Source organism: Suricata suricatta, chromosome 1 (assembly GCF_006229205.1).
Source record: "Suricata suricatta isolate VVHF042 chromosome 1, meerkat_22Aug2017_6uvM2_HiC, whole genome shotgun sequence".
Taxonomy (NCBI): Eukaryota; Metazoa; Chordata; class Mammalia; order Carnivora; family Herpestidae; genus Suricata; species Suricata suricatta.
In genome coordinates, this window is record NC_043700.1 from 188,778,118 (window position 1) to 188,790,649 (window position 12,532).

The 12,532-nt window shown below is 56.6% G+C and overlaps 1 long non-coding RNA gene across 7 annotated transcripts; it reads right to left on the reverse strand.

Annotated features, from left to right (window-relative positions):
- Positions 1 to 1,352: 1,352 nt before the first annotated feature.
- Positions 1,353 to 8,229, reverse strand: LOC115299395. 7 transcript variants are annotated; one of them, XR_003912177.1, is made up of 7 exons: positions 8,080 to 8,229; positions 7,539 to 7,730; positions 7,068 to 7,336; positions 4,995 to 5,106; positions 4,495 to 4,678; positions 2,412 to 2,649; positions 1,353 to 1,612 (listed from the first exon to the last, which is right to left on the reverse strand). It is a non-coding gene; the product is annotated as an uncharacterized LOC115299395 (long non-coding RNA). The 7 variants fall into 7 exon arrangements; XR_003912173.1 differs by lacking the exon at positions 7,068 to 7,336 and adding an exon at positions 6,942 to 7,013 and having other exon boundaries at positions 8,080 to 8,223; XR_003912170.1 differs by lacking the exon at positions 7,068 to 7,336 and adding an exon at positions 6,946 to 7,013 and having other exon boundaries at positions 8,080 to 8,222.
- Positions 8,230 to 12,532: the final 4,303 nt, after the last annotated feature.

The window sequence follows — 12,532 nt, forward strand, 5'->3', positions numbered from 1 at the left end:
CACGGAACATTCCTGTTCCCGGAGCCGCTGCTCTCTTGGGAGTGTCAGCAGGCCAGTGTGGCACTGTCATACCCTGGGAAAATGGGGTTTGCTTTTTCCTTTTCCTTCAGCAAAGGGTTTGGCTGCTTCGTCTGTTGCTCAGCCTGGGGTTTTTTATGGGATGTGTCAGTGACACTGTGTGCTGGCGTGCTGTGACTTTCAGACCTCTCCACTGGGGACCTTTTCTGTACCCAGATCTCACAATTTATAAAGCAGGAAGGTGCAGAGTGGAGCTGGTGGACCCCAGGCTCTGCCCTCTTGGACCCCCTTCCCCCCACAAGGGGTGCTCCTGGGCCCTCCCTGGGCTCTGCAAGGCACAGCTGGGAACCAGGCACATTTGCCAGAATACGTACTTGGGATTTGCTCACTGCTCGCTAGCACGTGGAGCGAACCAAATAAAGACACGGCACCTTAAATTCCCTGATTCCGCAGTATTGGGGATAACATAGCGACGCCTTTCACGTAACTCACTGGGCTTAGCGGGGCGTCAGTGGGAGTGCACTGTCTTGACGGTGGGTCACCCACGCCCTCGGGCGGCAGGAACACAGCTCCCTTGGGGAAGTTTGCCGGCCTGGGGTCTCCTTCCTGCCCTGTCATTCCCCTGTTTGCCATGAGAAGGGGGAAGAGAGTCCCCACTCTGCTCTGCCACTGGAGAGCTGCTTGGAGCCTCGGACCCCCCAAAGTTAAACGGGGACAGTGCACCTGGTTTCCTTCCCCAGACCCCAAAGGGAGCTTTGATCTGCTTTACTGTCACCAGGGGTTGGTCCAGCTGGAGGAGGGCAGGCTTGCTCACCATCCACCAGGTTTCACACTCAGAGTCATCAAGCCTCTGTCTTTCTTTAGAGCAATCAGGGTGTCTGGGGCCCCTGGGGGCTCCGTTGGTTAAGCGTCCTGCTTCCGCTCAGGTCATGATCTCACGGTTCACTAGCCCCACATGGGGCTCTGTGCTGACAGCTTGGAGCCTGGAGCCGGCTTCCAATTCTGTGTCTCCCCCTCTCTCTGCCCCTCCCTCCCCCACGCTTTCTCTCTCTCTCTCTCTCTCTCTCTCTCTCTCTCTCTGACTCTGAAAAATGAATAAACCTTAAAATTTTTTTAAATAAATAAATAAGGGTGTCTTTGGGGTAGCTGAGTGACTCGGTTGGTTGGGCGTCCAACTCTTGGTTTCCGCTCAGGTCCTGATCTTACGGTTCATGGGATCGAACCCCGCGCCAGGCTCTGCCTGTTTGGGATTCTCTCCCCTCCTCTCTGGCCCTCCCTTGCTCATGCTCTAGCTCCTTCTCTGTCTCAATAAAGAAAATAAACTTCACAGAAAAGATGTCTCGCTGTCATGCTTAATGTGAACTGAGGATGCTCTGTCAGGTGCCACGTGTGTGCAGAAAGGGTCCCCGCACGGCCCCACAGGCGACGGCTGGTGAGGGCAGGTCTGGCTCGGGGCTGAGGAGGACGCTGAGGCCGGTGTCTGGTGTCTGGGTGGCTTGGGGGCCTGCGCTGGAGGACACATCCAGGGAGCTGTCATTAGCTTATCCGTGGATGGCGGCTGGCAGAAAATGGCCTAGTGACAAAGCCCAAGTCCCTAGAAGAGAGTGACCCGGGACTCTGCAGCCTCCCTCAAAGCCATCTCGCCACAGACCCACGTGCAGGTCCCGGGGTAGGACAGCCTTTCTAGAAGGGCCGGGGCAGCACTGCGTGTAGCCCACAGGGGGAGTGAGGATGTCGCTTCCCCCCACCCCTCACCCCCGCTCCAGATGCCACCACGGAGAGCCCTCTGTGTCGGGACCTTGGGAACTGATAGCTTCAGCGGTGACGCTCAGAGGATGAGCCAGAACCACTATGCACACAGAGACGCAGACGTAGGGTGACATGAGCTTGAGGCAGAGCCCTTGACCCCGAGATGTCCCCTCAAGACTCTCAAAAGGGCTGGGCATCCCTTTCAAGGCCACTGGGGGCTGGAATCTTGGTGGACTAGCGGGGCTGATGAGGGGGTGAAGCGTAGTCCCCTGCCCTGCGGAGCACTAAGGCTTGGGAAATCACATGTCCAGGTCACTGGGGTTTGGGAAAAATCAGGGGTGCATGGTGAGGGTGGGGCAAGCCTTCAGGATGACAGACGAGGACCCTGACCTCGTCCATTTGGGGAAGCACGTCACGGGGGGGTCATGCTTATTCTGAGATATTAGCACAATATCCTTCCGCATGTGCCGAGCACCGGCCTTGGGCAGGAGCTAGGTGCGCGGGCTTTGGAGACAGAAAAGCAGGGGAAGGGCCTGCCCTGGAACCTTGACCTCTCCGAGCATCAGCAGCCTCATCTACAACACGAGGATGCTAATAGCAACTCTAGCAACTCGGCTCGGAGAGGAACGGATGCAGTATGTTACCTGGTACCTCGGAAGACCCGGAGACGGAGGGCACGACTTGTGCTCACGCTGGTGAGCACAGCGCTCGCTTCAGCCCATTGGAGACGAGCCTTGGCGTTTCCATGCTCTTCTCTAATGACACCGGTGCTCTGTCAGCAAGTCTGGGCGGATCCTCACTCAGACGGCGTTATTTGTCCTTTGACTCCGGAAGGGCTCAGTTCAAACCTCTCTGCTGGGCCAGAGTTGGCGGTGTTTACGCCTTTGGCCCAAGGTAGTGAGAAAACAGAAAAGAGATCATGTTCCTCTTGGCTTCATTAAATCCGTCATATCCCTGAGTATCTGCTAGCTGTCACGGCTGACCAGTGAGGTCCCCGCCATGTGCAGGCTCCTGGGACCGTGGGGAAGCTGCTGCCTCCGGGAGCAGTGCTCAAGCCTGCCGAGCGGCAGCGGAGGAGCCCACCTCCACCGGAAGAAAGTGCGAGAGAGCCGCCCGCAGTCTTGGACTTACTTCCTCCGTCCCGAACGGTTGGTCCCTTTCAGAGCACTGACTCACAGCAGTGCATAATTCTCTCCGGCCCCCACTAGCTGAGTTTTGGCGGAGTGTTTACTTTGTCCTGAGCGAGAGGGCCCAAAGAAGGCGTCTTAGTCACCTGCTCCCCAACCAACCTTCACAGAGGCGTGCTGGCCAGCCGTCCTGAGGCTTGGTGCCGCGGCGCCGGCGGACAGAGGTTGGCCTTGGAAGATAATGACCCCTGGCCCAGCCCTGCCACTTTAAGAAGAGTTCTGCTTCATGCTGGAAAACCTTTTCCTTCCGTCAAATTCCAAGCACCACATTTACTCAACATCCTTGCAGAGACTCCTGTTTTATCCGTATTTAATTAACTCATTTTGAAGCGTTCATACGTGCCCCCAAAATATTTTATTGGCATTTCATTACCATTGTTTTCCTTGGGAAGGCCGCCGAGGCGGCGGCGAAGGGTCACCAAGCAACATGGCTTGGCATTTGGACACGCTTTTGTTCTCTTTCTGCCAGACCTCTCTGGGGCTCTCGCATTTACTGTTAAAATATTAGAGAGGCCGACACCCGCGCAGCCATAATCCCTGGTGCTAGACTGTCTCTAATTGATTTGATTATTCATAATTGCTCAGCGGGGTGCATGCATACTTCTGCGTGATGGTGGGGAACAGGCGGGTCTCGGAGTCAACTGTGGGCCTCGTGTGGCTTGCGGGCCTTTGGACGGCACCTTCGCGTCTTGGCTTGAGGACACCCCCCTAGCATGCTTGCTTTAAATGTTTGCGAATTTAGACTGCTTGGTGCCAGTGCAATTTCAAAGCAAAAGGCAGGGACGTTGGCCAGGGTGGGAGACGGCAGGAGAGGTTCGGTGAAAAGGAAATGAAAAGAGAAAGCAAGACGCGCCACCCCGGGAAACAGAGGCACGGCGACGTGACCCTCGGCCCCGTCCCTCCTGGGCTGGGCGTGCCCCCAGGTATGTGCAGAGTGGCCAGGGCGCTCCTGCACGCTGCCCGAGGGGCTTGGTTTCGAGAAAAAGAATCCGGAGGAATGTGCGCGCGGGCACAGAGGATGCGGGAGCAGATTCCACCACGGGGCGATGTCATCAGCCTAAGGTTTCTCTAATTGTCCCCACACCGGTCTTCTTAATTAATTCAAGACGAGTAAATGAGGCGTGGCTTGTCTCACGGGGCCGCTTCCTGGTGACTAATATTTGAAGCCATGAAAGGAACCGGGACATTCTTGCTTCCTAACGGTCCCCAGTCATCCCCGGCCTTGACCCGACTCAAGAGAGCCGTGGCCTCCCCCGGGCTTGTTTTAGGGAACAGCAGGGACTGGCTTGGGGATGTTTGTGTCCTTCGGGCCGTTGAGGAAGTGTTCGAGGCTTGGTCAGGAAAAAGCCATGTGATTTGGCAGGGCAAGGAGGATTATTTCCCCTTCACATAGAAAGAAAAGAGTCTGGGGTGGGGGTGGGGAAGCAGGGGTGAAGTGACGGTTGGGTCATACCCCAAGGAGGGCATGACACACCCAGGCCTAAAGCTAGTGTCCCTCTGTCTGTCATTGCCTCCCAGTAGAAGTTTGAAAATCACTCACCGGACTATCTCATCTCTGGGTTCTTGGAGAAGGACCACAGACTAGGCAGGTGCAGGCCGGAAACTGAGAACAGACCCCCCCCCAAAGCATGGGGGAGGGGAGAAGGAGGGCGTTTGTCCAGGTACAAAGTGCTCTGATCCTCACTGTCTCTGGTCACTTGAAACAGCCCTACACGGCAGCGTTTCTGTAAGTCAGAGCCCAATAAATACTTGCATGAGTAAATGAGACCTTGGGTTACTCAGGTGGGGAAACTGAGTCTAGGAGAAGCTAGGTATAGGCAAGGGGGACCTCACGGCCCGGTCCACCGATGCGGCCGTCACCCCTGCACCCCTGCCGGGCCCAGGCAGGCAGCAGTTTAATCTAAAATAAATCCCAGAGCAGCTCCAAGGACAAGGAACCGGTCCCAGGTCAGCTCTGACCCCCGGTGCCTCGCAGGGACTTTTCTAACAAAAACACAGAACCAGTTTTTACAGCCCAACCGATGACAGGGACCCACGAACCTTGAGAGGGGCCAACAGGCAGCCACAGACCCTGAGAGCTGAAATCTATTATCCGAGGGCACATTTACAAGCGTTTGTGTACACGGATTCTGAACTGGTGGGTCCTGAGATGCTGGAGTTTTTTTTGGGGGGGGGGAGAAAAAGAAAGGAAAAGAAAGAGAGGAAGAAAGAAAGAAAAGAAAGATGGAAGGAAAGAAGGAAGGAAAGAAAGAAAGAGGAAAAAAAGAAGAGAAAAAAAAGGCTTAAAAACTCCTGACAATAAGCAATTCTTCATGGAACAAAACTATTACAATAGCCAGCCTTTGATCTTGCCCAGCTCCTGTAGCCAATTGTATTTTGTCACCATTGGGCTGTCACCGGCAAGGGAGCACTTTTGAATTAAGCAGTCTACAACAATTTAGCGTGCACTGGCTTTGAAGTGCTAACATCAGTCAGGACTGGCCAGGGACTAACTTTTTTCATTAAAAATTTTTCAACTTCTCTAAGGGGGCTTTTGCCTTTTTTTTTTAAGCCTGCCGGAGCACGGAGATAAGTCGAGCCTCCAACCCGTGGCCCCCAAGACATCAAAAGGCACTCGGTCCAGTAATGCCCGAGGCAGCCATCATTAAGCCCTAATGGACTGCTTCATTAAGGACCCTTCAAAGGCCCCCGTTTACAGACTCGGAGATTGACTAATTTACACATTGTGGGAAAATCACTACCAGCTCTGCCGGCACCCAGCAGGGGGAGAGACGCCCTCTTTCTCTGAAAGGCGGGAACTACAAACGGACCCTCTAATTGCAGGCTGTTTCTCCTGACGGAAGAAGCGAGGTTCGGCCCTACAGTTTGGAGTAGACTGACCCGCTGCCTGCCCACTGACCTCAGGGTCGCGTTTGTCTGTCCCAGGCAGTGGGGGGACAGATCAGAGGCAAATGTGCGGACTTTGGGGGGGGGGGCGGATGCTCCTAAACCAACTTGGGTTTGAGTCCCAGCTCACCCTGGCCAACTGGGTGACTCAGAAAAACAATGACTTGTCTTGGGGACTCAGTCTCTCTCCTCTGAAGATGGGCGTGGCGAACTCAGCTCCGGGACGGGAGGTAAAGATCCGGCGAGGGGCCTAATGGGTGCTGACCATTGTCAGCTTAATATAAAGGCAGGAGAGAGCTTAAACCTGCCCTGGCAACAGCGGCTGCCCGTTTCCACTCTCGGGAGATTGTTTGTCCACTTGAAGATGTTTGCACACGGATGGGGGCCTGATGTCCCCAAACGGACGGTGGCATCTGCTGCTGTGGGCAGGCCTGTCCCCGCCCCAGGCCAGTGCCTCATGGCATCAACCTGTGTCCTTTATCCTTTGTCATAAAGGCAACTTGGGAAGGGCACTGGGAAGGGTGCTCTCTCTGGGATAGTTTTGAGTGGACACAAACCCCGTCTGGAAATAGAAATGGGTCTTGGCCAGTCAAGGACGTGCTGGGGTGTGTGTGTTGCAGGGGAGGGGGGCGTTAACCAGAAGCATCACAAGGAAAGCCCTGAGCCAGGCATGAAGGTCGTCTCCATGCTCCCCCCAGCCTGACTCTGCCTCTGGTGTGCTGGGCAATACCGGCCACACTGCCTGCCCTTTCTGGTCAGCAGAGACCTCCTGGGGGCTGAGAGAGGAAGGACCGGAAGCACCCAAAGCCTCTCCCCAGACTGATGCCTTGAGGTCGTCCCACATCTTGGCCACTCACGGTGTGGCCCTGAGACCGTGGTATATGCATGGCTGGGACTTTGGGAGAACTGCAGGCCACCTCCTGAGTGTGAATCTGCACCTTAGCCCGATTCCTGGAGATGCGGGCACATGGTGTGGGTCTAGGGGGCACTGTTCTAACCCTCCTTTGGGCCAGGAAGACCCTAGTGATTGTTGTTTCACCCAAGGGGTCCGGCGTCCTGGCTTTGGCCTGGGGAGTCACGGTGTGGGGGTGCCCTCCTCACCTACCCCTCAGCTGGACCCAGCATCCTCGTGTCTGCACCATGTTCTCTTACTCTTCAGAGTGACCCGGGAAGCTGGTGAGTGGAACACAGGACAAGGAACGCCCCCATCATTTATTGAGCACCTACTGTGTGCCTGACATCGTGCAGGGCCATCACAGGTGGTGAGCAACTGAGGTTATGAGTGGCGATGTGGTTTCCCAGGGTCCCACGGCCTTCCTCCCAGGAAGCCCTGCGCCACGCCCACTCCACGGGCACCCAGGCAGCCCGGGTGCCCCCCGGTCCTGGAGACGCCCCTGCAGAGCCGGTGAGGGCGGGAGCAGAGGGGCCGGTGAACCCGCAGATCCCAGGGTATGGGCACGTTCCCCTCCACTTTCTCTTTGCCAATCTTCCTAACTCTAGAAAAAAAAATTTCTGCAGTCACTTCCTCCATTCAACCTTTCACTTACCAAAAATGCGGCTCCCGCCCCCTCGGTTCCCAGCCCTGCAGGGAAGCCGCCCTGGCCATGGGCAAGCATGGCAGCAAACCACTTAGCAAACCGCAAATTTCAGAGGGCTTGCCACATCTGCGTTTTATCAGCTTTTTCCGGATAGTATTACCCCGAGCAATTGTCTGCAGATCTGGCCGACAGCTGAGACGTTCAAGCGCTGAATTACGGAGAAAGGGCCGGAGATAAAGCCGAGCACATGGATCCCATCAAAGTAATGAAAGCCTCCTGCCGCCAGGCCGCCCTGCTGCCTCCTTCCAGCCGCCCAGCCGCCCGGCAGGAAGGCTGATTAACCCTTGCGGGGCTGGAGAAGAAGAGCAGGGGTCATCCAATACCCAGGCTAATCAGGGCCCCGACAGCGGGGTGGGGGTGGGCAGGAAGGAACAGACGCTGCAGAGGACCACTCTGACCTCCGGACCAGCCCTGCTGCATTTCCTGTGGCAGCACAGGGCTTGGGGGTGCAGGGAGGGAGGCTGGAGGCACGGGCAGGAACATAAAACAAGAATTCGGTGCCCACACGAGGTTCCAGGGGCACGAGTGGTGGCGGGCAACCTCGGAGGAGTGAAGGCTCGTGGTTTCCACTCCATGAGCCTTGGCTGGCTGCAGATGTCGTGTTTGCAGGAACCGGCGACGACTGTTTACTGAGCACCTACTATGTGCTGGGCGTGGGGATCCTGCCTCCGGAGGGACTCATTCCAGGATGCCAGGCACAGTCTCCTTGTTCCTTGCTTCTTAGTGCAGATGGACATGCACTTGCTCTAGTTCAGCCAGCTAGAAAGTGGCAAAACCAGGGGTTGAAACAGGAAGTGCCAGTCCCACTTTGTGACCTCAGATGTCACCTTTGTTCCCTCACTTCCTGCCCTGCCCTGTGGTGCCTCCACCTGGAGTCCCTGTCCTGACAACCACACGTCCCCAGTGAGACGGAGGCACTCGGATGTCCCCATCCCTGGTTTCCGTGACCAGTGCCACTGGGGCCTCGGTGTCCTACCCCCTCCCCCCACAACTAGGGACCTATGTGACAAGAGTTCAGTGTCCGTAATTCTGGACCCCGGAGTGCATCTCAGGGACCTGGGGTGCAGTCAGCCCGCCCGGGTCGTGTGCGGTGCCCGAGGGTGCCCGCCTCTCCAGGGCCAACATCAGAGCATCCGCTTAGGAAGCTTTCTCGTGATTCTGAGGTCTCACTTTGAACGTCACCACGTCTCTTTTCTTAATGGGTTTGACCATCTCTTGTTCTTGTCAGCCACACAGGCCTCTCCTCCGCTGCACCTCTGTCACGTCTTCTCTCAGCTCTTCCTCTTCGTGCTGCTGCGTGACCGTCCCCGGCCTGCTCTGCCCGGCCAGCACGTACCGGCTCTGTCCCACTGCTGCCCCAGTGCCCGTGTGTGGCTTGCAGTCGCCGCCTTCGTGTTCGGGCCGTCGGATCCCTTGTTTTTCTCTCTCCCTTCTGTCTCATGCTTTTAGTGTCCCTTGGAGGCAAATCATTCTGTTCTTCGGCATGAAGATCTCTTCCTGGGCTTTCTTTGATTTCTTTTTGTTGTAACACTCACATCTGAGGCTGTAATCCATCTGGAGCCCACCTTCTGAAAGGCTTCGGGGAGAGACTGTCCGTGTTTATTGAAGGAAGACAGTTCTGTCTCAGCATGTTCTGGGCCACGTGGGACCTTTGGTTTCCCGGCAGGGACCTCACTTGGCCGTGGGGCCCCGCCCTGCGGCCCCTGAGCTCTCCGCGGAAAGCTTGGGAAGAGGGGCATCATCCAAAGTCTCCTTCCCAGCTCCCTCCTCTCCCCGCCCCCACCACCTGAAGCTACTGTGTCCGCTCCGGCATCTCTCTGTTTCGTAGGAAACTCAATGAACCCCAAGTAAAGGGGGCCAAGGTGGCGGAAGAGGGCCCCTGGGACATACCTTTGCCGCCGGGGCTGCCCTATGGCATCTGTCTTCCGGCAGCTCTGCGAGGCCCGTGCCCCGTGGAGGACCCGTGGGCTGTGCTTTTCACCTGGCGGGAATGCCTGACAGGGAGGCTCCGGCGGGCCTGGGGCTGCAGTCAGGAGCCGCCGCGTCCGCCTTCACTCCGGCGCTCAGGGCCGCGGCGCACTCCAGGCTGGGCTCCCTTGTTCACCCATCCAGGCCTCCATGGAGGTGATACACACATGCCGAGTCCTCCAGGGCTCTCCGGAGGCGAGCACCAGAAGCCGACTGGCAAGGCTCACGGAACAAGAGACGTTCATTGCCAAGATTTAGGGTAGTTCGTGGAAGTCAAGAGACGCCGAGCCACTAGGCATCAGAAAGCTAGGAACTGGGAGGGTCTGGGCCTCTGGGTCGGAGGAGGTGAGGAGAGGTCCCAGGGGTCTGCCCTTACGGCAGCTGTGTCACTCTACCATGTTTGAAATTCTCTGGAGAGAGTGTCTGATTAGCCCAGCTTGGGTCACGTGCCCGGTTCATGGCTGACGCACTTCAGCCACCATGACTGCCTGAATGCCGGGTCTGCAGACAAGGAGAAGCCTGGATCCCAGAGGACACTTGAGCTTCCGGCAGCCCAGACACCATCATGTCCCACGGGTGCTTATCCCAGACAAGGCCCCCACGAGCACAAGGGACCTTGAGAGGGACCCCCCAGTCCCTACTCAGAGAGCTCACAGCCCAGTGGAGGAATCTGGTTAAACAGAAATTGCTTGAAACAGGGTAAAGAGGGCCATGACAGAGAGGGCCTCTGGGCACACAGGAGCGGGACCCACGATCCAGGTGGGGCATCAGAGAAGGCTTCCTGGAGGAAGCGGTGCTGAACTGTCTTCATAGACCTGTAGAAACAGGCCAGGTGAAGAAGGTGGGGAAGGGTGTTTGGGCATGAGCAAAAGCGCGGCAGGGAGCGACAGACACATGGCTGAAATGAAAACGTGTTTCCTAGAATGTTCCGCATGGCCACAGGGGTTTCTGGGGGCCACTCGGGCCAGTGATGGTGGCTGGAGAGGCCTGGATTCCAGGCAGGAAGGGACTTCCCAGGTTTCAGATCGGGCTTGGGGGCTTTTCGGTTGCTGGGAAGGCCGGGGGCTCTGCCTGAAGACATTAACAGGACGTCCCCTGAGAGCCAGGCCAGCCCCCTGACAACGTGTTTAAGACTTCACATAGAAGAAGAAAAACTCCAGATGGAGCCAAGTTCACGCGAATGACTCATCTTTTCTTCCCCCGAGCCTCAGGCAGGGGTCTGCACAATGCCATCTCCATGGCAAGAGAGTCCGAGTCCTGCTCTGTCTGCTGTCCCCACGGAGGTCATTTGAGGAACACAAATCCAGGCCAGCCAGGTCCTGTTACAGGGATGGAAACTGAGGCCCAGAGAGGATCAGCCCTGGTCTAGACCCTGAGTCTCCAGAGCTCACAGAGGTTAATGCAGAGCCGTCAACGCTCATGTGAAAAACCAAAGAGCACCTCTGAGCTACAGTAAAAAAACGCATGGTTACGGTACCAGCCCCAAGAGGATGGCCGTGACCAACCCACGGAAAACAGCCAGTGTGGGCGAGCGCGTGCAGAAGTCAGAACCTCCGTGCGCTGTCGGTGGAAACGTGAGGGGGCGCAGCCACTGCGGAAGAGAGTTTGGCCAGGTCTCAGAGAGCTAACCAGAAAATCACCACGTGACCCGGCGACTTCACCATACGTGCGAAAGGGCGACGGAGGTCTGCGGAAACGCGTGGACGTGAACGCTCACGGCGGTGTTACTCAAAATACCCACGAGGGAGGAACAGCCCAAATGTCCATCAACTGGTGAATGAGTGGATTCCCACAGGATGGCGTGGTCAAGCAGTGGAGTATTCTGGAGCCAGGGGAGGGGGGGTCAAGCATGGCTAGAGGCTGCAGGCGGGTAGAGCTGTGAGCCGTGAGGCCAAGTGCTGACGCCAAATGGGACACCAGACCCTGCAAGACGGTTCACATGAATAGACAGGCAGACCCACGGGGACAGAAGGCACATCGATGGCACATCGAGGCTGGGGGAGGGGACGACGGGGAGTGACTGGTTAATGGGGACAGGATTTCCCTTTGGGGCGGTGGGAGTGTTTTGGAACTAGACCTTGGTTATGGTTGTACCACATGGTGGACGCATTCAATGCCTCTGAGTCACACTCTTGAAAATGGTCAATTTCACACTATGGGAATCTTACCTCGGTGAAAATGAAAACACATTGTTGATGTCTAGTGATGTTTAGACATTTGTATGGTTAAGGGGGAGATGGCGTGACCACACCGCACTTACGGCAGGGCGGGCCCTGGGTTAGAAGCCCTGTTATGGCAACCTTTCCACAAAACTATCACCTTGTTGCCTTTTTATGGGTGGGGAAACTGAGGCTCCAGTTGTCAGCATACGGAGTCCACAGTCCTACCAGAGGGGTGCAGCTGGGGTTTGAAGCAGGCAGTGTGGTTCCAGAGAGTGGACACTGAAGCCCACGAGACCAGCCTCCCTGCCCGGCGGGCGTGGGTCTGCACAGCCCTCTGGCCGCGGGTCACCCACTGCAGGTGGCTGGCCGAGCTCCATATGAGGAACACCTGGACTACGGCCACCCCCCTTCCTCACAGCTGTTTTCCTAGGGCTCAGTGGGCATTGAGAGAACATTCTAGAAGCCTCCTGTCTAGAACTCCCCAAGGTTCTCTAGCAAGTCACCATTAATGAGAGTGCCTTTCATTTTTTTCTGTGGGCCCTGCTCACGGTGGCGGGCCCTATAATTACTCCCACACCCCTGCTGTGTGGTGGGGGGCCTGCGGGTTCCTTTAGGAATTCAGCGGGGCACCGAGCAGGCGATGGACAGATAGAGAGGCCAAGTCCCAAAGTGCACTGATAAGCGGAAATCCGGGGATGAACAGGTCGGGTGCTGGTGGTGGGGGGAGAGTGGACCGCATCCACCACCAAATCCGACTCCAAGAGAGGCGTAATTTGTAAGGCTGGAAGAGTTTACATGAGCCACGTTGGCCTCCGTGTCTCTCTGCAACCGCTAATGAAATTGTATTTTGGTCAATAAACATTTCTGGGCATGTTGGGGCGGTAATCGCTGGGGCCCCCTGTACCGGGTTTAGACCCGGAAGCCAGTGTGGTCCCTGGAACTTGCAGTTTTCTTTAGAACTGCA